Source organism: Mustela nivalis, assembly GCF_964662115.1.
Source record: "Mustela nivalis genome assembly, chromosome: 3".
In the NCBI taxonomy this organism is placed as follows: Eukaryota; Metazoa; Chordata; class Mammalia; order Carnivora; family Mustelidae; genus Mustela; species Mustela nivalis.
The window spans coordinates 147,884,177-147,909,360 of NC_139022.1; the positions used below are offsets into that span (position 1 = coordinate 147,884,177).

General features: G+C 38.8%; 1 long non-coding RNA gene across 1 annotated transcript in view; it reads left to right on the forward strand.

The window, feature by feature from the left end:
* The window catches only part of LOC309860867, a 46,121-nt gene extending 26,666 nt beyond the window's left edge, over nt 1-19,455 (forward strand). The window contains exons 2-3 of the long non-coding RNA XR_014309678.1: nt 9,067-9,152; nt 19,388-19,455. This is a non-coding gene — a long non-coding RNA (uncharacterized lncRNA). The remainder of the gene's footprint in view (nt 1-9,066; nt 9,153-19,387) is intronic.
* Nucleotides 19,456-25,184: the final 5,729 nt, after the last annotated feature.

The window sequence follows — 25,184 nt, forward strand, 5'->3', positions numbered from 1 at the left end:
ACATAGCAGCAAGGAACACTTTTATGTAAGAAATAGGAAATCTGTCAGAGGAAGGCAGATCGGAGTGGCTTCTTACAATATAGTCTGTCTTCAGTCCTCACTGTGGGGCATTCCAAGGGTTGGGCTGGGTCTGCGATAGGTGTGAACATGGTCAAGGTTTTTCTTTTTTTGTAACAACCTTTTTCCTTTTACATTTTTCCTAGCCCTTTTGCACCCTGTCTTGATCAGCCTATATGCTCCAGCCAACAGCTTGTGCTCCCAGTGCTTCCCTTTGCTTGCTCTATCTCCCTCCGTCAGTCAGGACTGCATTTGACTTCAGATAATAGAACTCCAACTGTATTAGCTTGGTCAAATATAGGTCTATTTTCTCACATCCAGAGAAAAGGAGTTCACGACTGATAAGGATTATTTTAATCTAGGCCTATTGGCACCCCAAGCAAAATTGGATCAATTTAAAAAAAAGGAAGGAGAAAAAAATTGGTTAGGCAAATAGTAGCATCTGCCACACACTTCATTAAATTCTGACTGTTCAATGTTCTGTTCTTAAAACAACTAATTTGGTCCCTAAAAGACATCAGAAAATCTGCTCTAAATGCCTTAAAACCTATTATCTCATTTAATCCTTACAGCAATCTTAGAGCAGTTAGGATTATTTCACAGAATAAGTCAGAAGGCTGGTGAAGTCAAGTGGTTTGCTTCAAGTCAGAGTGCCTGGCAAAGCACAGCCTTTGGCTTGATAACACTCTTTCTGTTATCCTAGTGTGATGAACAGGTATGTGCCTTGTATTAATGGTCTTCAGCGTATCTGTTGGAACTTTACCTCTTTCTTTTAGTGGTCAATACTTTATATTAAAGGAATATTTTTAATCACGGGAATTCAGGAACTAGGTAACTTTAGAACGGGCAGGGGGTATAGTCCTCAGCTGATGCTGGAGGTCTTGAAGATACTACTAAACTGGGTTTTACAAGAGAGGCTGACAAATATCTCTGTATTCTTGGTGGCTCAATACTAATCAGGATTAAGTGGTAAAAAGCATTGCTTATTCAATCCTTGGTTAAACCTCAGATTCTGAAAGGTCATGAAATCCCACCATTACCACAGAGAAAATGTGTTTATCATGAGCGATCACAAACTTAACAACTTGGAGGGCAAAGGCCAAATGAACAAAGCCAGACAGAGAAAAACAAATACTGGATGGTAGCACTTATATATGGAATCCAAACAAACAAACAAAGTTGAACTCATACAATCAGAGAATAGAGAACCACTTTGTTACCAGAAACTTGGGGGTTGGTGAAATAGGGAGAGGTTTGTAAAAAGGGTACCAACTTCCAGTTATAAGATGAATCAAGTCTGAGGATCTAATGTTTAACATAATGACTATAGTTGATAACATGGTGTTGTATAATTCAAGTTAGAAAAGAGAAAGTAGTAGCTGAATGTTTTCAAACACACACACACACACACACACACACACACACGTAAACACGTGAGAGGATAGATGTGTTAATTAACTCCACAGGGAGAATTCTTAAAATGTGTGTGTGTTTGTGTGTGTTTGAGATTTCATCAGGTTGTACACTCTAAATATCTTACCATTGTATTTGTTAATTATAGCTCAATAAAGCTAAAAAAATTAGAAGAAAAAAAGAAAAGAAAACCTTCATTACAATGAGACCAATTATGCAAACATTTATTTTTAGGATATTTATATGCTTTCCTATTACTTGTTTTTTTTTTTTTCTTTCTAGTTTTATTTTTTTTTTTTTAATTTTTTATTTTTTACAAACATATATTTTTATCCCCAGGGGTACAGGTCTGTGAATCACCAGGTTTACACACTTCACAGCACTCACCAAAGCACATACCCTCCCCAATGTCCATAATCCCACCCCCTTCTCCCAAACCCCCTCCCCCCAGCAACCCTCAATTTGTTTTGTGAGATTAAGAGTCACTTATGGTTTGTCTCCCTCCCAATCCCTCCTATTACTTGTTTTAATTACTTCAGTATGTGGAATAAATGTACTCATTTCTTCAAAATATGGAACCTGCAGCTTAGGTGTGTGGCCACCAGATATCAGACTGCATTTGAGTCATGTTTAGGAGTAGAACATGAGCCATCTCAACAAAAATATATTAAGTCCTTCACTGAAAGTGTTAAGCCAAAAAAGAGAAATATTATGTAACCATTAAAGTGTGTACATTTTTAGAGGAATAAGGTTTGGAAATAATTATTGAGATGGTCTTTCTTTTATTGCTGGAGGATCGTAAGATGGCTTTGCTACATCTCAGAGCATCCTGTCTTCTTCCTGGGTTTACATTTAATTAACATAAAAATCCTTCTACCTGCGTAAGTATGTTTCTCTTCTCTGCAACATGTTTCTGTTTCATGTTTATATGAGATGTAAAATTTCAGCCATGTTTAGATTTTATTTTTCCAAACACGTCTAAATAGCATGTATTCTTAAAACAGACATATTAAGTGGTTTTCAACCCATTGTTTTTTGACTGATTTCATTGCCGTTGACATTTTCAGTTCGGGTTGTTTGAGGAATTTTTTTTTTTTTTTAAGAGGATCGACATTTCTAGGGTAGTACTATCCCTGAAGAACAGAATTCTTTTTAATCACATTTATTTCTGACTGACAAAAAACCAGAATCAGTTTCATATTTTGATGGATTTGATCAAATACTAGATATCTTCACTCAGTTTTTTTAAAAGATGTATTTATTTATTTATTTGGGGGGGAGGGGCAGAGGGAGAGGGAGAAGGAGAGAATCTTGAGCAGACTCCTAGCTGAGTGTGGAGCCCCACTCGGGACTTATCCCATGACCCCGAAATCATGACCTGAGCTGAAATCAAGAGTCAGACACTTAAACCCAGTGAGCCACCCAAGGGTCCTTGACTCAAGTTTTTGAATAAGTTTTTATTATCAGAGGTGTTCAAGTAGTAACCATCACTTTACGATTCTTAGTCTCATTCCCCCCCACCCTGTTTTGCAACTACTGTGTTTGTGTATATGTGTGTGTTTCCTAGAGTTCTTGGTTGCTGTTTTACTTCAGTTTTCCAACTCATTCTTCCTTCATCTTCCTATAACCTTCACTGTGTCCCTGCTTTCCTCTACTACACCAAAGACAGGTTCTAGCCAATGCATTTGCAGTGGTCCTCTTCTCACACTCATACTACACATCTTCACTGCACAAGCAGCTCTCTGCATTATTCAGCAGGTTTCTGTGTTTGCCTTTTTCTTGCCTGATGCCCAATAACAAATTGCCATTAAAAGCATCTTGGCTTTTTTCCCCCTCTATCTTTATTGAGACATAATCAATAAAATTATATATATTTAAGGTGGACAATGTAATGATTTGATATACATATGCATGGTGAAATGATTATCACAATCAAGTTAAGTAACACATCCATCCCCTCCCATACTTACCGTTTGTGTGTAAGTATGTGTGTGTCATGAGAACATTTAAGATTTACTATCTTAGCAAATTACAAGTATCCAATACAGTATTATTAATTAGAGTCACTGTATTATACATTACATCCCTAGAACATCTTATAGCTGAAAGTTTGTACTCTTTTGCCAAAATTTCCCCCTTTCTCCTAAAACCTACCCCTGGAAACTACCATCTGTTCTCTGTTTTGATGAATTCTACTCTTTTTGCTTCTACATACAAGTGAGATTATATAGTATTTATCTTGTATAATGTCCTCCAGATTCATTCTTGTTACAAATGGCAGGATTTCCTCCTTTTATGGGCAAACATATTTTGAGAGAGAGAGATATATTATATATATATATATATATATATATATATATAAGATTATTATATATTATTTATGTATATTTATACATGTCATATATAAATATATAAATAAAGAGTTATATTATATATTATTTATATATAATTATATATATAACTTTATTTATATTTATGTACATAACATATATAAATTTATACATTTATATATATAATATATATGTTTTAAAAATCTATTTTCTTTATCCGTTCATCCAAGAACAAACACTTTGGTTGTTTCCATACCTTGGTTATTGTGAATAATGCTGCATTGAACATGGGAGTTAAGATATCTCTTCAAGATACTGATTTCATTTCCTTTGGATGGGGTGCAAATATCTCTTCAAGGTTCTGTTTTCATTTCCTTTGGATATATTCCCAGAAGTGGGATTGCTGGGTCACAGGGTAGTTCTAATTTTAATTTTTTGAGGAACCACTATACTGTTTTCCATAGTGGCTGTGCCAATTTACATTTCCACCAAGAGTGCACAAATGTTTCCTTTTCTCCACATCTTTGAAAAAATCTTGGCTTTTTAATCTTTTATTTTTTAAGTGAAATTAAAAAAATTTGTATGGTCAAAGGATGGCTGCTTTTTGTTTAAATGAGTAAAAAGGAAAAGGGAAAAAAGTAACCAAAAACAGCTCTCTACCTAAGCAATGAATATTCGTCTTGTTCTATAAATACCTAAAACTTGAATCAAAAGGAGTGAGCTGCTCTTTTGGATGCTGATGATCCTCAGAGTGGAAACTTATCGACTGATTGTTCCCAAGATAAGCTGCTCAGATCCTCCAAAAGTAGCTTAAGTGTATGAGGGTTGGGGCAGGTGGGGAGGGGTGGTCTAAGTGTGTGTTTTTACATTAAGCAGCAAATGGCATGGTTTTACTGAGGATACACTGAGGCCACAACATGTCCCTCTGAAGGGAATTTATTGCCGTTCTTCAGGTTAATATTTTTAATATTAGAGTATTTATTACCAGTGAGGTAATGTTTAAATAAAGCAATTTGCCACTTTATTATGTAATTGTAAGAGAGTTCAGGCCTTCACGCGTCCCTTGAGCTTAAGCTTAGCTTTTGGAGTTCATTTTAAGCAATTTCACTGCCTTCCTCCTTTATTGGGCTGACTGGGGTGTATAAATAGCATGGTTTCCAGTAGATAGGGTTGTTCTGGTAGCTGTGTGCTTGTCTAATAATGGCCCTTCTCCCATCACTGCCTGGGATTCCTCTTTTCCTCCCAGTGTACCGGCATCTTCGATATACATGCAGGCAAAATTTTCCAAATGACCTAGATCTTTCCAAGTCCAAGTGGAGACCAGGGAGCACTTGAGTGGCTCCTTCTGCTCATTTTCCTGGAAGTTGAGATCCACATGTACATACTTTTCAGTCATTGAAAGTGGATCCCATTTTTTGAGTTTGCATCAAGGCTAGAAGGTTTTCTCCAAGACTGACATGGAAAAGCTAATGGTCAAAGAACTTAAGTATATTTGTCCTGCTTGCTTGGTGAAGGTTGATTGGTTTGGGACCGAGGGGCACTGATAAAAATAAAACCATAAATTCAGCAGGTATCAGCAGGTAAGCAGCGTTTCCATAAAGATCAATATGTCCTAGAAAGGCCCTTTATGTGAAAGTCCTAAGAACTTTCACCTGCAAAACAGCCTGTGGTACTAGCAAAACCCTGAGCTGAGGTACACCTCCAGTTTAACATAACCAATCAGGAGCCATAGAATGTAAGAATGACACTGACAGTGATCCTATCCTTCCATTCTTTACCCTTGGAGGCTGCTGGGCTCTTTGAAGGTTACAAAGACATTCTAATAGCAAATCTCCTCAATTCCAATTATCTCTAGGAAAAAAATAGGCCCATCCTCTTATTTACATGACAGCTGGGAAGCTTTTACTACTTAACCAATTTTCCTCTCTCCTAAAAAAATGTCACCCTGGCTATGACCTCTGGATCAGTGATGTCTCAGGCTATTATTTTTCTTACAAGTCCAGTGAACAGCTCCTGAGATAGGATTTCATACTGATAAAGAGTAAGGTAGTTGCGATCTTTATGAATGGTGCACTGATTATTATTTCCTAAGGGTCAGGTTTATGAGATCCCAGCTGTTGGGAACCATGATGGTTAATTTTATGGTCAGACAGCGCCATGGGGTGCCCAGACATTTGGGGAAATATTATTCTTCTGGGTGTGTCTCAGAGGCTGTTTCTGGATGATTAACATTTGAAGTAGTGGATTGAGTAAAGCAGATTGCCTTTCCTAATGTGTGTGTGTGGTGGTGGGGTGCAGTTGGCTCCATCCAATCAGCCAAAGGACTGCACAGAATAAAAACACTGACTCTTCACTGAATAAAAGAAAATTTCTGCTGGTGGCCTTTGAAGTAGGATGTTGGTTTTCCTGCTTTCAGACCTAACTGAAACATTGGCCCTTCCTGAGTCTCAGATCTGCCAGTCTTCAGGCAGGAACTATACCATTGGGGCTTCAGATTGCTGACTTACCCTACAGACCTGGGGACCTTTCAGCTTGCATAATTGCATGAGTTAATGCCTTATAATAAATAAAACTTTCTCTCTCCCTATTTTATGTGTATATATACACATACAGAGTTTCCCCCACTGTCCAAATGTAGAGCATTTCTATGACATCTTTTGTAAGCCAAGATGTTGTAGAGCAAAGAATCAATTACCATTAATTCATAGGGAAATTTTTTTGGTGTTCCCAAACTCAAAAAGTAAACTCTCTTAGCCTTTTCTGATACTTCAGGATAAATCTTGCTGAAGGATGCACAGAAAAGTTAAGATTAAGCAGAGGTGCTCGAAGACACTCTGGGGGCTTTCTGCTGGGATGCTGAGTGTAGTCCCTGGGGGAGGAACCTGGCCGCACTCCTCTGGCTGCTCAGGGTGCGAGCACTTCCTCTGAAAATGCTCCCCCTCTCTCCTGGCTCCTTACAAAACCCTCCCTGAGCACATTTTCGCTTTTTGCTTTTTTTTTCTTTTTTTCTTTTTCTTTCTTTCTTTCTTCCTTTCTCTCTCTTTCTTTCTTTCTTTCTTTCTTCCTTCCTTCCTTCCTTCCTTCCTTTCTTTCTTTCTTTCTTCCTCCCTTTCTTTTTGCCTTTTTTTCTTTTCTCTTTCTTTCTTTCTCTCTCTCTCTTTCTTTCCTTCCTTCCTTCCTTCTTTTGAAATCTACAGATCTCGTTCAGTTAGCCAAACTAGGCACTGACATAGGTCTTTTCGTAATAGCGAAGTGGTATAATGGGAACTTTGATAACTTTGAAAAGCGGAGGATATACACAGGCTGTTGGTTCTGTTTCTGTGGAGGACGGTGATACGGGCGTCAGTCTCGTTTCCTGTGTGGGGAGTGCGGCCAGGCTCGTCCCCCAGCGACTACACTCACTGAAGCCTGATGACCTTCTTTGATTCCTACTTCCGGGTTTCCGATCTACTTACCTGTTTACGTATATAAATATATGTGTAGCTAGAGAGTATATACTTATTCATACTTCCGCGTTTCCGAGTGCTAGAGGTAGACATGGTCTAGTCCCGTACTGGAAGAGAATTCCTACCGTGTGGGGCAGGGTCTGCCTCCTGAGCCTGAGGCTCTTCCCTCAGAGGTTCTGAAGCCCATGATGGCCGCCGGCTGCCGGCGGGCAGATAGGGCGCCACGTGCGTCAGAGGAGCTGACGGTGTTCAGGCCGCTTGTGCTGGGACCTAGAAATAGTCCGCTGCTTGGGCTCTGTGGCAGGAACAGGTGGAAAGAGGAGAATGAGGAAGGGAAGGAACACAGGGTTGCTGTAGATGGTTTGTACTTGTTTAGGATTGACTTACAAATGGGGTTTACGGCCTCTGGAAAGAGTGAGGGCCCTTTCCTCTGGTCGCCTCCACACCTCCTTCTCACAAACGGTTTCCCTTCCACTCTCAGCCCTGCGGACAGGTAACACAGTCTGCGATTCAGCGAGAAAGATCCAAGTTCTGCAGTGACTGTGCCTCAAACCCTCTCTAGGCCAGAGATGCGAAATGCGGGGGAGGTAAAGGACCTCTGCGAGAGGAAAGTCTTTGTGGATTCTGACTTTTCCACTGTTAATTTTTGTCCTGGTTTCCTGGGAAGGAGGCTGTACCCTGTGGTGCTCCTCCACCACCCCGGCCACGTGCCAGCCTCTCCCACATGCTCACGTGTTATTTGTGTGGCCTCCTCCCCCGCCATCACAGGGGCAGCCCTCCCAGAACAGGCTAACAGTTCCCCTCCTTCCCACACAGTGCAAGCACCAATCAGGAAAACAGGCTTTTTTTTTTTTTTTTTTTTTTTTTTTATTCCTTTTAAATGTGCCTCCTTTATATCTACATTCTCTCAGACAGGAAGAAGAGAAACGAGCTACAAGGGAATTTGAATGTATCAGCCTCTGGAAGCCGTGTCTGTGGAGGCTGCTGCTCGAGACTTTCCCTACTATTATTCGTTCACGGGGCGGGAAAGCTGGCGTCCAGAGAGGGAGGCTTCTGCCTGCAGTGGCCTGGGGCAGTGCGGCCAAGGTCAGGGGCACAAGGAGAACAGCAGGAAAGCTCCCTCGTATTCTGGAGATTTGAATAAACACTGCTAGTCAGCAGTAAACAGTGGGGTCTCCATTGGGCAAGACCTTCCTTTTTGTCATGTCTGACTATCCTGTTCCCATGCACCGTCACTTATATTGGCATTTGTAGATATGAACAAAGTGTCAACCAAGAATGAGTAAGAAGGGATCCAGACCCAACTGAAAAGGGCCAGCCCAGGGCACAGGAATCTGGCTATCCCATTGGCTGAGGTCTTCTGGCAGATGTCTATTCAGAGTAACCTTTGCATGTCTTCCCATTGGTTCTTAGGAACACTGTTACCCGCTCTGCTCCTCACCACATACAGGGTGATGTGAACATAGAGGTGTCCTGGGCTGGCTGTGTGAAGCCGCTCATCCACCCCAGAACCGAAGATGGCTCTTTCAGATGTGCTGCTTCCGTGGGACAGTAACCATGATACACCCACTGGGCGGACAGTAACCCAGTGGCATAGTGTTGGAGAACTGTTTTCCAGTCAGCACTGGAGTGTTTTTCAAAGCCAGCTCCGTAGCTCCTTTAAAATGGGCTCAGTATAGCATCTGCTGAGTTGTGGAAAAAGGTCGTTCATGTGACTTCATCTGATTTTTCTTTCGTTTAGTGACAGGAAATTTTCTCTTCTTTCTTTTCTTTCTCCTTCCTACCTACTTCCTGGCCTCCATTCCAATTTAAAATCCAAGAGTTCTCAAAATTTCTGGCGTGAAGAACAACATGGGGTGTTTGGTGACTAACTTGATGCTCAGGACCCACCTTCGGAAGATCTGGAGTAAGTACAGGAATTAGCATTTAATTAAGAGAAAATTAAGATGCACAGGTCTGCAGCCTACGGTCTGCAGCTGAGGGTCGGAGAGAAACCTTTCAGCCTTTGCTGCTCGAATTTGAAGTTATCTGTGATTTTATAATATCCAAATCCATTTTCAGCTTCATTGCTTTGATGTGCTTTATTTTTTTTCCAATTTCGGGCTTTAAAAAACAAAACGGAAACAAACTAAATGCAGAATGCCAGAAAATCTTGCCACTATCTTATCATTATATTGAGTGAATTTTTAAGAGGTAAAAATATGTATCTAAACCTTTCTTCAAAAAGTCAACTTTAAACCAGAACTTTCAACAAAGATTGGATTTAAGCAAAAATTTAAAGGAAAAGAAAATTTTATCATGTTTACTCTTCTGATATTAAAATTCTACAGAATAAGATTTGTTTGATAGTAGTTAACATGTAAATGGAAATCTTATGAACTGAGTAGGACTTTTTTTTTAATCCAGCCTGAGAGGTTTGTCTCTGTCTCTCCGTGCCTGTCTGTGTCTTTCTCTCCTATTTTAATTCAGTGAGAGAGGAAACTATTTTTTTCCCACTGGATCACAATTTCTGCATTCAGAGTGTAAATGATTCCCATGGTGGAGTTTATTTTCAGGGACACATCAAATTATTAGTTGCTCCAACATGTCAGAGGGCAAATTTTGCTTTTTAAAAATATTATTCTGATCAAGAAATTAAGTGATTCCTGGAAAATTAAATATTGATTAGAGTTGATTTCACATAAAAATAAAAGTTTGTTAATCAAGAGGCATTTTAAATACTCTGAGGATTTTGGATATCTTGAGGAAACTTGAAACCAATTTATTGGTTAAGTGAGCACCAATTTTTCATATGACTAACATGCCGTAATTTAGCCTATATATATATTTGGTCATCCGTACACTGTATCCTATTAAAGTCAGGTGCAATGTGCGGTGTATGAGTAACCATGGTCATGAGCAAATGAGACATCCTGAGATGAACTTGGCTTATCTGGAGAATAGGAAGGAAGTGGATCTTGCTGGAGGAGGTGGGAAAGAAGGAAGGGAAAGGACATGTTGCATATTAAGAACTGAGCTAAGTCTTTATGTCTGATATCTTATTTAATTATCAAAATCTTATCAGATAAACATTATCATTATCCTCATTTATGGATATTAAAAAAGTGAGTTTAATTAACTTACCTAAAGTCACAGAGATGGTAGGTAGCAGAACTGGGATTTTAGTCCAGACTTGATTCAGAACCCCTGGGTCTTTCCATTGCCCAGTGGCTGACTTTCAGCATGACGGTGGATAAACCGTAGGATCTGGAACAAGTACTTTGAGGGTTATCAACTTGTCATTTATTCATAGATTCAGCTATTTTGTACTTTAAATAATGTATAAGCCCCTTTTTAAAAAAAGACTTTATTTATTTATTTGAGAGACAGACAGACTAAGAGAGAGTGAGAGAGCACGAGCAGGGCAGTGGGAGAGAGACAAGCAGACTCCCTGCAGAGTAGGGAGCCCAACACAGGGCTTAATCCCAGGACCTTGGGGGATCATGACTTGAGCCAAAGGCAGACGCTTAACTGAATGAGGCACTCAGGGGCCCCTGTATAAGCCTCTTTCAACGACATTCATCAGTTATTCTTGTCAACCCCGGAAGTCACCCACTTCTGTTCACCAAAATGCATAGGGGACCAGATCATCTAGGCAAGAAATTGGAAGTGACCTGAAGTGATTATATCTAGTTTATCTATTGCTCTGCCTTAAAACTGTCTGGCAAAACAATCAATGGCATATTTTCATACTGCATCTGAATTTATTTTATAATAGCTTTGTGAGGTATAACTGGTATACAATAAGCTTCACGTATTTGAATTGCGCGAGCTGATAGTTTTCACACACACACAGGAATCCATAACCAAACTCAAGATAACGAACATATATATCAACCCTTTGTAATTACTCCCTTTCACCCCCCAGCCACCTTGACATCCCTAGACAACCATGGATCTACTTTTTGTTAGTATTGATTAGTTTTATATTTTCTAGAATTTAATATAAAGAAGTTGCATAGTATGTACTCGATTTTGTCTGGCTTCTTTAACTCAGGATATTTTTGAGATTCATCCATATTGCATCAATCATTCCTTGTATCAGTATTTTATTTCCCTTTTATTGCTGAACAATATTCCATTATATGGCTATATTACAATTTATTTATCCATTCACCTGTTGATGGACATTTCGTTTCTTGTTACAAAAGTGGTTATGAACATTTGTGAACAAGTCTTTATATAAACATATGATTTTATTTCACTACCTACATTCCTAGAAGTGGAATCATTGCATCATATGGTGGATATATTTAACTTTTAAGAGACTTCAAGAGTTTTTCCAAAATAGTAGTACTATTTTACATTCCCATTGATTGCATGTGGGAATTCCAATTGCTACATATCCTCAAAAAATCTTGATGTGATCGGTCTTTTTAAATTTTAGACATTTTAATAAATATGTGGCAGTAGTTCACTTGGGGCCTAAATTTGCACCTTCCTGATAGCTAATGAGTTTGAACATCTTTTCATGAATTTATTTGTCATTCAGATATCATCTCTGGAAAAATGCATGTTCAAAACTTTTGCCGCCTTTTAAAAAATTAGGTCCAAATGTGTTATTATTATAAGAGAATTTTTATATATTCTGTCTATAAGTTCCTTGGATATGCAGTATAATATAGTCTCTAGTACGTGACATGTCTTTTAATGAGCAGAAATTCTTAATTTTGATGAAGTTTGATTTATCAGACTCATGCTTTTGGTGTTGTACCTAGGCTATCTTTGTCTAGCTGAAAAATCACAAATTTCTTCCTCCTATTTTCTAAAAGTTACACAGATTCAGATTTTATATTTAGATCTATGATCTCTCTTGAGTTAATTTTTGTATGTGCTATGAATATGGATTCAAATTCTTTTTTCTTTGTTTGCCTTTCTATATCCAGCTGTGCCAATACCATTTGTTAAAAAGAATATTTTTTACCCAGTTGTCTTTGCACATTAAAAAAAAAACAATTGATTATAAATGTAAGGGCCTATTTCTGAACTTTCTGTTCTCTCCCACTTATGTATTTATCCATTTTGATACCAAGAACACATGGTCTTTATTGCTGTAGTTTTATAATAAGTCTTGAAATCAAGGTTGTATAGGGGTACCTGGGTGGCTCAGTTGGTGAAGGGTCCTACTCTTGGTCTCAGCTTGGGTCTTGAGCTCAGGATCATGAGTTCAAGCCCTGTATTGAGCCCGTTAAAAAAAATGAGGTTGTATAAGTCCTTAAAATTTCCTTTTTTTTTTTTTTTTGTTTTTGTTTTTAAAGTTTTGGCTTTGACAGAGTCTTTGCATTTCCATACAAGTTTTAGAATCAGCTTGTCAATTTCTACAAAAGGCCTTTAAAAATTTTAATTATATTCACGTTGTATTTATAGATCATCATAAGGAGAAGTGACACCTTCTTTTTCTTTTAAAAGATTTTATTTATTTATTTGACAGACAGAGGTCACAGTAGGCAGAGAGGCAGGCAGAGAGAGAGGGGGAAGTAGGCTCCCCGCTGAGCAGAGAGCCCAATGTGGGGCTCAATCCCAGGACCCTGAGATCATGACCTGAGTGGAACGAAGGCAGAGGCTTAATCCACTGAGCCACCCAGGCGCCCCGAGAACTGATATCTTAGCAATATTTTCTTATGATCCGTGAATGTGCTGTATCTCTTTCCTTTAAATTTTAAGACATTTCTCTTAACAATATTTCGTAATTTTCAATGTAAAGGACTTAAACATCTTTTATCAGATGTGTCCCCAAGTATTTCATATTTTTTTTAAAGATTTTATTTATTTATTTGTAAGAGACAGAGGGAGAGAGAGCAAGCAAGCACAGGCAGACAAAGAGGCAGGCAGAGGCAGAGGGAGAAGCAGGCTCCCTGCCGAGCAAGGAGCCTGTTGTGGGACTCGATCCCAGCACCCTGGGATCATGACCTGAGCCGAGGGCAGCTGCTTAACCAACTGAGCCACCCAGGCGTACCAGTATTTCATATTTTTGATGCTATTATAAATCATATTGTTTTTTAATTTCAATTACAAGTTGTTTTCTGCTAATACATAGAAGTACCATTGGCTTTTGTGTATTGTGAACCTCCCAAACTCACTGATTAATTCTAGTAGATTTGTTGAGTTTCCATAAGCTTTGCTACATAGAAGATCATGCTGTCTATAAACAAGATAGTATTACTTCTTTAACAATCTGAGGAGATTTTATTTATTTATTTTTGTCTCATTGAACTGGCTAGATCCAATAGAATAGAAGTTATTGAATAGAGGTGGTGACAGTAAACATCCTCGATTTGTTCCTGATATTAGAGAGAAGACATTTGGTCTTTCACAATTAAGCACAATATTGGATGTAGAGTTTTTGTGAATGTCCTTTATCAGGTTGGGGAAGGTTGCTTTTATTGCTAGTATGCTGGGAATTTTTATCAGTAATCAATTCAATTTTTGTTGAATATTTTTCTGTGTCTACTAGAATGATCACTTGTTTGATTTTTTTAAAAAAATCTATTAATTGTACTTTAAATTATACTGATTTTCTATATGTTAAAAGAAACTTGCAACCCTAGGATAAATTTCACTTGGTCATGATTTATTATCTTTTTAAAAAAATTTTATTTTATTTTTTCAGTGTTCCGAGATTCCTTGTTTATGCACCACACTCAGTGCTCCATGCAGTATGTACCCTCCTTAATACCCACCACCAGGCTCACCCATCCTCCCGATATATTATCTTTTTGATATATTGTTGGATGTTAGTTGCTCACATTTTATTAAGAATTTTTGCATTTGTGTTCATGAAGAATATTAGTCTAGTTTTGTTTACATTTAATGTGATTGATATGGTTGAACTTAAATATACTATCTTGTTATTTCTTTTCTACTCATTCCATCTTTATTTTTTCTCTATTTATGCTTTGTTTTAGATTAACTGAGAATTTTTTAATGGTTCGACTTTATTTTCTTTCTTGACTTATTAGCTATAACTCTCTGTGTTGGTATTTTCGTTTTGTTTCCGTCGGTCATGTGGATCTTGAACCTGTCACAATTTAACCCGCATGTAGTATTTTATATATAGTATAGGGACATTACAGCAGAATGCTTCCGTTCACCACTTCCTGATGTTTTTCTATTGTTATCAGGCATTTAACTTGTATATATAAGTTCCATGACACGTTGTTATTTATGCTTTCAAAGGACAATTATTTTTCAAAGTGATTTAAATAAGAAAAAGATTCTTTTCTTTTTTTCAATGGAGTTACCATTTCCAGTGTTCATTCATTTTACAGAACAGATTTGCATCTGGAATTATCTTTCCTTTTCTTGAATGACCTCCTTTAACATTTCTTGTAACACCGGTCTGTTGGTGATAAATTCTTTCAGCTTTTGAATATCTGAAAAAGTCTTCTTTTCACTTTCATTTTTGAACTCAAGGTTGATAGCTTTTGTTTTCTTTCTTTCTGTACTTCAAGGTGTTGCTCTACTGTTTTCTGGCTTTTCTTATAGAAAATCTGGGGTAATTTTCATATTTGTTCCTATGTATATAACATGTATTTTTTCTCTGGTTGCTTTTAAGATTTCTCCTTTATCACTGTTTTAAGCACTTTGATTATGATTGTATCTTGGTTTAGTTTTCTTTATTTTTTTTGCACTTAGGGTTCTTTGAACTTTTGAACTTGTGCTTTTATGGTTTGCATTAAATATAAAAATATTCTTTCACTGTTTCTTTTTTGTCACTTATTTTTCCTCTGCCATGGAGACTCTAATTACGTATAAAGTTTGGGAAGCTTGAAGTTGTCTCAAGGCTTGCTGTGGTCGTTAAGCAGTAAAAATGTGGGTAATATGACTAAGGGACTGGCTTTTAAATTTTATTTAATTTTAATTAACTAATATATAAATTTATGTGGCAATGTGATTAGTGGCTTAAATATTGGATAGTGCCAGTGTAGAGGATAAAAACAGACAGTAAGCAAATAGACAGAAATTATCTGAGTGTTTTTGTAAATGCTGTGAAGGAAGATAAAGTCTAGTAAGAGGTTGGAAGGAAGGCTGAGATGAAGGTGTGGTGCCTTCTTATGTAAGGGAGCAAGGCCAGTGTTCATACAGAGGAAAAGAAATTCTAGCAGAAGGAACTTTCATTGCAAAATCCCTGATCAGGAGACATGCCTGATGTGCTCAAGAAGCAGCAAGGAGGCCAGAATGAATGCAATAAACTGAAGTGAAGGGAGAGTGGTAAAGACAAGATCAGAGAGGTGTTGGGGCCCCGAGGTAAGCCCTTTATAGGCTGCAGTAAGGACTTGGGATTTCTTCTGATTAAATAGGGAGCTATTTTATGTATTGAGCAGAGGGGTGACATGAGCTGACTCCCATGCTTCTGCTGCTGTGTGAAGAATAAATTGGGGAGAGCAAGGTGGACGGAGAAAGACCAATTAGGAAGTCCATGTAACAACCCGGAGAGGACAGGATGACTATTCAGGTGTAAGGGGTCAAAGTGTCCTGAAATGGTCACATTCTAGGTATATTTTGAAATAAAGTAGCCAGGATTTGCTGAGAAATTGCATGTGTGGTGGACGATCCAAGAGAGAGGTCAGAGATGACCTCTAGGCATTAGACTTAAAAACTGGAAGGATGGAATTTTATTTGCTGAGAAATGAAAGATGGATTGTATGAGGAAGAGGTTTGCAGGGGGAAATAAAGCATTCAGTTTGGGACACAAGTTTAATTCGCTTTTTATACAAGCAAGTAGAAACTTTGAATCGGTTTTTGTATATAGGAGACTGCAGTGGAGTCTTGGGACCCAGTGGAGTGTTTAATCCAGAACATAAAAAGTGTGCAAGTGGCTTGTGTGTGGATAGGATTTGAAGCCATGGAACCAAACAGGATCCCCTAGAAAATGTATATTTACAAAAAGGAGAAAAAACTCTAGACAAAGCCTAACTTATCAACTCAATGCTTCTTTACCTCACTTGGACCTCTGAATGCCACGATAGCCTTTACTCAATCAACTCTCTTGGCTTCTTTACTACCTGGAATTGCTTAACAACAGTGGTGGTCTTTTCATGCAGTTTCGTATGTTTTTGTGGCAGCTTTAATGCAGTGACCACCTGGGTAAGATTGAGCCAGAAGAGAGGCCACAGATCACCTTCAAAAAGGAAAAAAACCCATTTACTTCTTAGACAAAGTTAACACTAGGTTAGGGTTACTAGGAGGGCTAGGAGCTCCTGAATAGGATGAGCCTAAAGAAAATCATTGATCACTTTAAGGATCAAATGCTTTCCTGGGTACGGGGTCACTCTCTATGGTGTGCACGGTGTGCATTGTGCAAATCTAGGGGGTGACTTTCCCATCATGCACATAGATTTTATATACACTTTGACAGTTTTCCAGAAGATGGCAGAAAAGAGTCTTGAGGAAGGAAGGGATAATTTTTTTTTTTTTTTTTTTTTTTTTTTTTTGCCCAAAGAAACCACATTCTCTAAATGAGATCTAGATCCTGGCCCTCATACCCCTTACCCCCGCCCTCCAATCCTGGAGGATAGCAGCCCTCTTGGAGGTCAAAACTTAAAATGTGAAAAGGGGACCTTCTGATGAAATCTCTTTTAAGTTCCTGTCCCTGTCCTAACATGAAGAATACAGATGTGATTAGTAATAACTCCTCCCCAGTACAGAGGAACACAGTCCAACCTGATAATACTAATTTTGATAATTTGATAACTTGTAACTGTCTTTTTGTAAGCTTCCTGGATCATCTGTTTCTCTTTCCTCTCACAGACCACCAGAATGCAAGTTGAGGGAGGTACTGTGGGAAAGTAGATGAAGGAAGGATTGAAAAGTCACAGATTTGATTTCAGGCCTGCTCTGCCCTTAACTGACAACGGCCTTGGACAAATCACTTGACATCATTTAATCTCATTTTCTGCATTTGTAAAATGAAGGAATTGGATGTGCTAATTATCAAAATCATGTTCGGTTTAAAGATTTCAAGATTCTGAAGTCCTCCATAAGATTTTATTTAGGGTCACCCGAGTTAATAAGATAATGTTATTTTGTACATTTTTCTTCCTGAGTAGTATCAAAGTGGAGAATATGAAGATTTAAATATGAAGATTTGAATAAAAAAGATTTGGGGTGCCTCGGTGGCTCAGTGGGTTAAGCCTCTGCTTCCAGCTCAGGTCATGATCTCAGGGTCCTGGGACTGAGCCCCCTCTCTGCCTGCCTCTTTGCCTACTTGTGATCTCTGTCAAATAAATAAATAAAATCTTTAAATAAAAAAGATTTAAGTTAGTAAGATAATGTTAATTTGTACATTTTTCCCCTGAATATTATCAAAGTAGAGAAAATGAAGATTTAAATAAAAAAGATTTAAATGATATTCCAATATTCTGGATTTATAATAGCACAACCTGTGAACTGACAATGTAGGTTTCTGAGGTGTCAGGAAATTCTCTCTCTGTCTGTACTATCCATCATACCACAATAGTTGTGGAGGAAGAGCAGTTGACTTTGAATATCAGTCCCGGATGGCCACTTACTAACCAAGACCTTGAGCAATTGACTAAACTTCTCTGACCCTCTTCTTAAATATAAAATGCGAGCGCTCACATCCACTTGAAAGCATTAATGGTTAGACTAATCAAGAATCTGTTTGTAAAGTCTCTTGGTAAACTGTAGTATGTTGTACACATTCAAGGGGCTGTTAGTATCATGCTGAGGACAGTTTTCCATCAGAGAGAATTATCAACAAGTGAAACACACAAACCCAAGGTATTGTTTGATAAAGAGCCTCCCTGCCACCACAGCAATTTTCTCTATATCATGGCATATTATCTTTCCAACATCCCCAGGAGGTGAGTTTTGTTTTGCCAGTTTTAAAGGTAAGGAAGCTGAATTATAGCTAAGTATATTTCAATTTTATGTGTTCTTTAAAAATGGTCCTAAGTCTAGGGGAGGGACACTTGATTTTATTTTTCTTCCTACCATGTCATGCAAGAGAAAGATTCCATTTTGATAAATTAATTGCATGTTTTTATTTCTCTTCTCCTATTCCTCCCAGGTTCTCAGTGTTACATTTCCATTCACATTTTAAAGGAAAGATTTATATGAGCCACACACATGAAGGGTGTTATGAAAGAAGTAGACACAGAATGTGGCTCATTCTTGATTCCCATATAAGGGGAGGAAAGACAGCCCTTCTGCTTCCTGCCTGACTTTGGCAAAGTTGGTGAGGTTTATTTTAGATATTGCCAAATGTTTGAACTTTTTATTAATATCTTCTATGCCTACATACCAGTCATCTCCCAGAACTTCAAAAGCCATTTGTAGTCATCATTACTTAGCATGCTGGGTGTCCCCAGGAGATAAGCATGGGGCAGGTGGTGTTATCTGCCTTGTTCACGTGAGAACTGGAACTCAATGTGAGGCCTCCAGGCTGTTCTGAGAATGATTAGATGATCGAGGAGCAGATCTCAGTTGTACTCAGAATCAGTATTTTCACCAGCATAATTATTAGCTGGAAAAAAAATTATTTGGGACCAAGAAGGGAATAGCGGATCTCTATTACCGAAATCCAAACACATTATTTCTTGCTGCTCAATACTAATCCTTCCTTTTACTCAAGGCTTTACATATTTTGAAACACTTATTTATCCATACATGCATGTACCCACTCCACCCATCCACCCATCCATCCATCCATCCATTCATCCATCCATCCATCCATGTATCCATTTGCAACATAGCACTTATATTCTCGGGCACTCTCCTAGGTCCTCGAACTCCAAAACTGAAAATGACTTATTCCTTGCCCTCAAGGATCTTACAATCTACTGGAGACAGACATATTCATTAATAAATTCTCCAAAACAAAGCAGATTCTGTGGCAGATGCGTGTATAGGAAGTAGTGTGTTAAATACAAAGGGGGGAAGTTCTGAATTCTATCTGGGGTCAACTTTCAAGAGCAGTTAAGTTGTTTTGCAAACAACAACCCATGAGGTACAAAATCCAAAAAGGTGTTTTAAATGATGCTACCATCAAGGTTTAGAGCTGGGCTTCTCAGACTTCAGGGTGCACAACATCACCTGGAGGGCTTGTTGAATCATGAATTCCTTGGCCTCCCTCTCCAGCAGCTCTGCTGACAAGCAGCTCCCTTGTCACGCTGCAGCTGTGGCCCCATGGATCACGTACTGAGAACTGCTGCTACAGAGGAGACTGACCTCGGAAATCACTCTGTTAACCAGGTGATACTCATGGGTCATTTTTCTAGGACCTTAGAATCTCAGGACAACAGAGATAATGAATGAAAGCTCTCATTTCTTTAAAAAGAGGTAAATGTGACCTAGAAATTTTCAGTGATTTGCAGATTACCCAGTTAGTTGTCTCCACACTGCTTTATACACAATGATTCTGGTACATCTGCTTCCTAGAGCTGGTTTTCTCCATCTTCCAGCTGTAGGTTTTGGTCACTTTTACGACTACTGAGGTGCTGATGGAAAAGTGGTTTGTGTAGGTGGATGTGGGCATCCGTGTCCAGGCCAGCTGCAAAGCAAATACCAGGATGAAGACAAAAGACCCGCCTCCATCGCAACAAATTTGAGAAGGCCATTTCCTCAGTTGCAGAGACTTGACAGGAATCTGTTGGTGCAGCAACTGCACACAGTTCAAGAGCCCCCTTCTGTGCACCTCTGTTCCAATCGGAAGTGACTGCTTCTAAATGTTTATAGATAGAGTGATGCTTCCTGAGACGTTTATAGATAGAGCAACTCTTGTTCATTTCGACCTGGGGTTAGAGAAGTAGGGAAGGCAGCAGGGAAGGACTGAATTAACCGATTTCTGGGTTTCCATCACTTTCATAGTACAAAGTTGTTTTTATTTTGTCCATAAATTGGGAGGAGACCAACTTCATTTCTTAGCTGGAGATTTTGTTCAGCCTCTGATCAGAGGGCTCCTTAAAATCTGGACCTTGTTTTCTTTTTGCATTCCTGGGGCCCACACAGTGCCTGGTGTGGAGTCAAGCCTCAGGAATGCTGAATGTATGAATGTGCCTACTCAAGAGTACTGATTTCTCCCCAAAACACCAAAACCAGGCTGAGGGCTGGTTTGAGACACAACCATGAAATGCAGAAGGTTTCTTCAGCACCCACCCATAAGGAATCACTTAGGAGCCCTTCCAGGCCTTCTTGGTCACCCTTCCAAACCCCTTCAGGCATAGGGTGCTTCCGTCTAGCTCGCTGGTGCTCCTGGTGTTTCCAGGGAGCTTTCAACTTAATCTTTTTTGTCCTTTTAAGTGTGTACATGTCTTATTTATTTATTTATTTATTTATTTATTTATTCTCAAAACCCCACACAATATAAAATTTACCATCTTAACCATTTTTCAGTGTAGACTTCAGTAGTGTTAAGTATATTCACATAGTTGTGAAACATACCCCCAGAGCATTTTCATCTTGCAAATCTGAAACTGTATATCCATTAAACAGCCCCTTTTTTCTCCAACCCCCAGTACTTACCTGGTAAATACAATTACCATTATATTTCTGTTTTATGAATTTGAGGACTTTAAGTATTTGTGTATGTGGACTCATATATTATTTGTCTTTTTTAACTGGCTTATTTTACTTAGTATAAGGTCCTCAAAGTTCACCCAGTGAACTTTGTCACCATGTGACAGAATTTCCTTCCTTTCTAGGACTGAATACTGTTCTACTGTATGTATATACCACATATTGTTTATTCATCCATCAGTGGACATCTGGGGTGCTCCCATTTTTTGATTGTTATAAATAGTGCTTCTATGAACATGGGTGTGCAAATACCTCTATGAAATCTTGCTTTCAATTTTTTTGGATATATACCCAGAATTGGGATTAGTGGATCATATGGTATCATACGGTAGTCCTAATTTTTTTTTTTTAAGGAACCTCCATACTTTTTTTTCGCCAGCGGCTGCACCAGTTTACATTCTCACCAATAGTGGATGAGGCTTCTCTTTTCTCTAGATCCTTACCAACACTTGCTATTTTCCGTTTTTTTGTTTGTTTGTTTGCTTTTTGTTTTTTGATAGTAGCCATCTTAATGGATATGAGGTTATGATACTGTGATATGTAGTGGGAAATATATATTTGTTGTTCATCCCATTTCTGTCACAGAACTCCTAAAAACCCCGGAATTCCCTAAAGGAGAAGAGGAACAAAGGTGTCTTTTGTTATGTTAATTTGGTGACTCTTGGACCCCCACTTAAAAATGGGGGGGTTGTGGGGGGCTGGAGGTTGAACCAATTGCCAATGGCCAACAGTTTCATCAATTGTACTTACGTAATGAAGTCTCCCTAAAAATCCAAAAGGACTGGGTTTAGAGAGATTCCAGGTTGGTGAACATGTGGAAGTGCTAGGAGAGTGGAGAGGGCATGGAAGCTTTGCACCCTTTCCCCATGCTTGCCTATCCTTCTCTGGCTGTTCCTGTAATAACTTACAGATATGTAATATATATTATTTATATGTGTTATATATAATAAGTCAATGATGTAAGTTAATGTGTCTCAGAGTCCTGTGAGCCACTCTAGCAAGTTAACTGAACCCAAGGAAGGGGTCATGCGCACTACTTATTTATGGCTAGTTGGGCAGAAGTCACAGGTGCAAACCTGGACTTGCAACTGACATCTGAAGTCCAAGGCTGAGGAACCCCCCCCCCCAATTTATAGCCAGTAGGCCAGAAACACAGGTGAAGGGTTTCTGAAGGGTGCAGGGACTGGTGGACAATTAAAGACTGAAGATTTAGCCTGTTGAACCTGATGATATGTTAATAATAACATTAATTATTATAGTATTAATAATAGTATTAAATAATAGAATATCTACAATACTGCTTATAACAATAATAATATAATAATAATCCTTATTGAGCACTTATATATGTGGATCTCTATTAATTTCTTTTTTTTTTTTTTAAGATTTTAATTATTTATTTGACAGAGAGAGAGAGAGACAGTGAGAGAGGGAACACAAGCAGAGGAAGTGGGAGAGGGAGAAGCAGGCTTCCCGCTGAGCAGGGAGCCTGATGCAGGGCTTGATCCCAGGGCCCTGGGATCATGAACTGAGCCAAAGGCAGATGCCCAATGACTGAGCCACCCAAGCGCCTCTATATTAATTTCTATAACAAATACCACAAAATGAGTGGCTTAAACAACAGAGATTTATTTTCTACAGGCCTGGAGGCTAGAAGTCCAAGATCAAGGGGTTGGCATGCTTGGGTTCTTCTGAGGGTCTCTCTCCTTGGCTCATACATGGTCAGTCCTTCTGGCCTTCTGTCTTCACATAGCATTCCCTCTATGTGTGTGTGTCCTAATCTCTTCTTTTAAAGACACTAGTCATACCGGATGAGGGCTCATCCATTTGACTTAGTTTTACCTTAATTACCTCTTTAAAAGTGCTATCTCCAAATACAGTCACATTCTGAGGTACAGGGGGTTATCTAACACGTAAAATTTCAAGGGACATAATCCACATATACAAAGTCTTACAAAACTCTGTGAGATACATGCAATTATTATTCCTATTTTACTGATCAGAAACTGGAAACATGAAGCAGTTAACTAACTTGCCCATGACCAAAGCTAGAAATGACTCAATCATGATTTGAACAAGGAAGCCTACCTAGTTCAGAGTCTGTGCTGTTACTCACAAAACTATACTGCTTCTGTTATTTGATCTGTCAGTTCTGTGCATGCTACTTTGAGGAAATAGAAATTAATAAAAATGTGAACAGGGTTTGTTTTTAAATTTTATTCAGAGCCAGTCTTAGGGTTAGAAAAATGCTTTGCTGATTTTATGCTGTAAGGACTATAGGCCTCTAACATATGGGGTGATTTTTGCCCATGCTTCCCTCTGGTGTCAACTTTTTAAAAAAATTTCTTTGGCTGTGATTTCGTCCTCAGGAGATGGTTTCAGTGGGGGCTATTTTTACTTTAATGCCTGGGAGAACTGGGCTTTTTGGGTGGAACATCTTCAGTGTGTACATCCTGAGTAGATTATGGGCATCTAGTCTTCACATTGCCTCCTGTTCATGGACGATCCTGAAGAGCCGTAACCATAGTTACCAAGTGGCTTTGAAGTGACTTGCTCCAAAGGAAATTCTGAGCTGAAGCTAGAAGATTGCATTTGGGAGAGAATGGAAAAGAAAATTAAAAAGAAAGGAGGAAGTCAAGAAGTTGCAGGAGGTGGGGAGGATGGGAAGTGAGCTTGGCTAAACTGGAAAAGAGGAGTAGATTAAGTGGGCCTGCCTTCAAGTTGAGGGGAAAAAAAAAATGACCAAATCACCAAAAAAATTCCATTCTTGTTTTAAGGCTTCTGTATTGTATAATTTCTATTAAATTTCATAGGATTTCTTATTCTAACATTTCTGCTAACATAGGCTTTTTATCCCCTCCCCCAACTTTTGCAAGGTAAGATAATGATTGTTGCTATATATTGACCTACCCTGTATTTGACAAGTGATCTATCCCTCATTCTTCATGTCTGTCCAGAGGAAAGGAAAGCAGATAAAAGGAAGTGGACCTTTTACCAGCTTTTAATGACTCTAGGAATATTCCAACTTAATCCTTTAAATCTAAGACATAAATAATTATAGAAACAGAGAAAGAACAAACACACTGATAGGAGCTCAAAGGAACAAATGCTGAGGTATAGAACTGCCTAAAATGCCTTTAGACCTTACATCCCTTAGCTATCACCATCTGCTAACATGCAAGGAAATTCAGAGGTCCCTGGGTTATAGCTGCAGGTGTAGAAGTGCCAGATGGAACTGTCTTAGCAGCTGTGGAAGCTAGGGAATAATTATTTCTCCCTGTATTTTGTGGCCTCAAGAGTTCTCAGTAGATGGGGTAAAAATAATCAAAGCCAGATGGTTCTAGGGAGATGTTGCCCATGGCCCTTGTACCCTTTGCCTGTTTTCTGCCCTCTTGCCCCAAGATATGACTAGTAAGCCTCAGATCCACTTAGTGAATATAAACTTAAGGGATAAACCACTTTACTGCAACATCACTGGTACCCTAACAGGGGTGGGGTCCTCTGAGTCCAGTTTCAGAAACTGTCATGCATTGACTCTTTACCATCCATGGACTGGCCTTTATTTGTCATATCTTCAGATATCAGCAGTTTCCGAACTGCTCACAGTCTCTCTTAACCCCAAAGCTAGCTCTGGGCTGTTTCTTGGCCCCATGCAACCTATTTCTTTTCTTAAGTTATGTAACAGTTCCATAGAGTTCTTGTGGATTCTATTTCTAATACTCTTTCTTTAGATTGTGATGGTTGTCCTGTACCTTCAGGAACCCTGAGCAGTCTTGTACCCATCTGTGAAGACAGATGAAAGTTGCCCTGTCAATTAGGTGTAGCCAGCACGGTTCCACTAATATTTCCTTGTTGTTCTTTGTCTTGTTGGAGAAGGCAGCCATAAACACCTTCAGATATGAGAAGACTTCTTATTTGGAGCTTTTATCCTGACTGAACACCAAACACAATGATCCTAATAGAATTCATTTGATTGACAAGCAAGGTGATGCTATGTATACCCATTTATGCTGCAGACTTTAATCGTGTATATATTTTTTTCTAACCTGTATACTGCATGACATTGAAAAGCCACAAGACAGAGAGCACAGGCTGTGAAGATCTGGTCCCAGCAGCGGTTTGGGAGATGGATGCAATTGGCTCATAAGAGCCAACTTGAAATAGTCAGAAATTCTTCAAATCAGTAGTTAAAGCTTGAAATCACCACTGTGGGGATGTTTACACCATGAAACTGGGAAACAATATAAATCAGAGCTTTCCTCCTCCCTGATCCTGGAGACATGGGTTACCCATAAGAAACCCATAAGACACAAGTATGGAAGGATACATAGTCTCCAGTTTCTAGAGGAAAAAGTTTGTA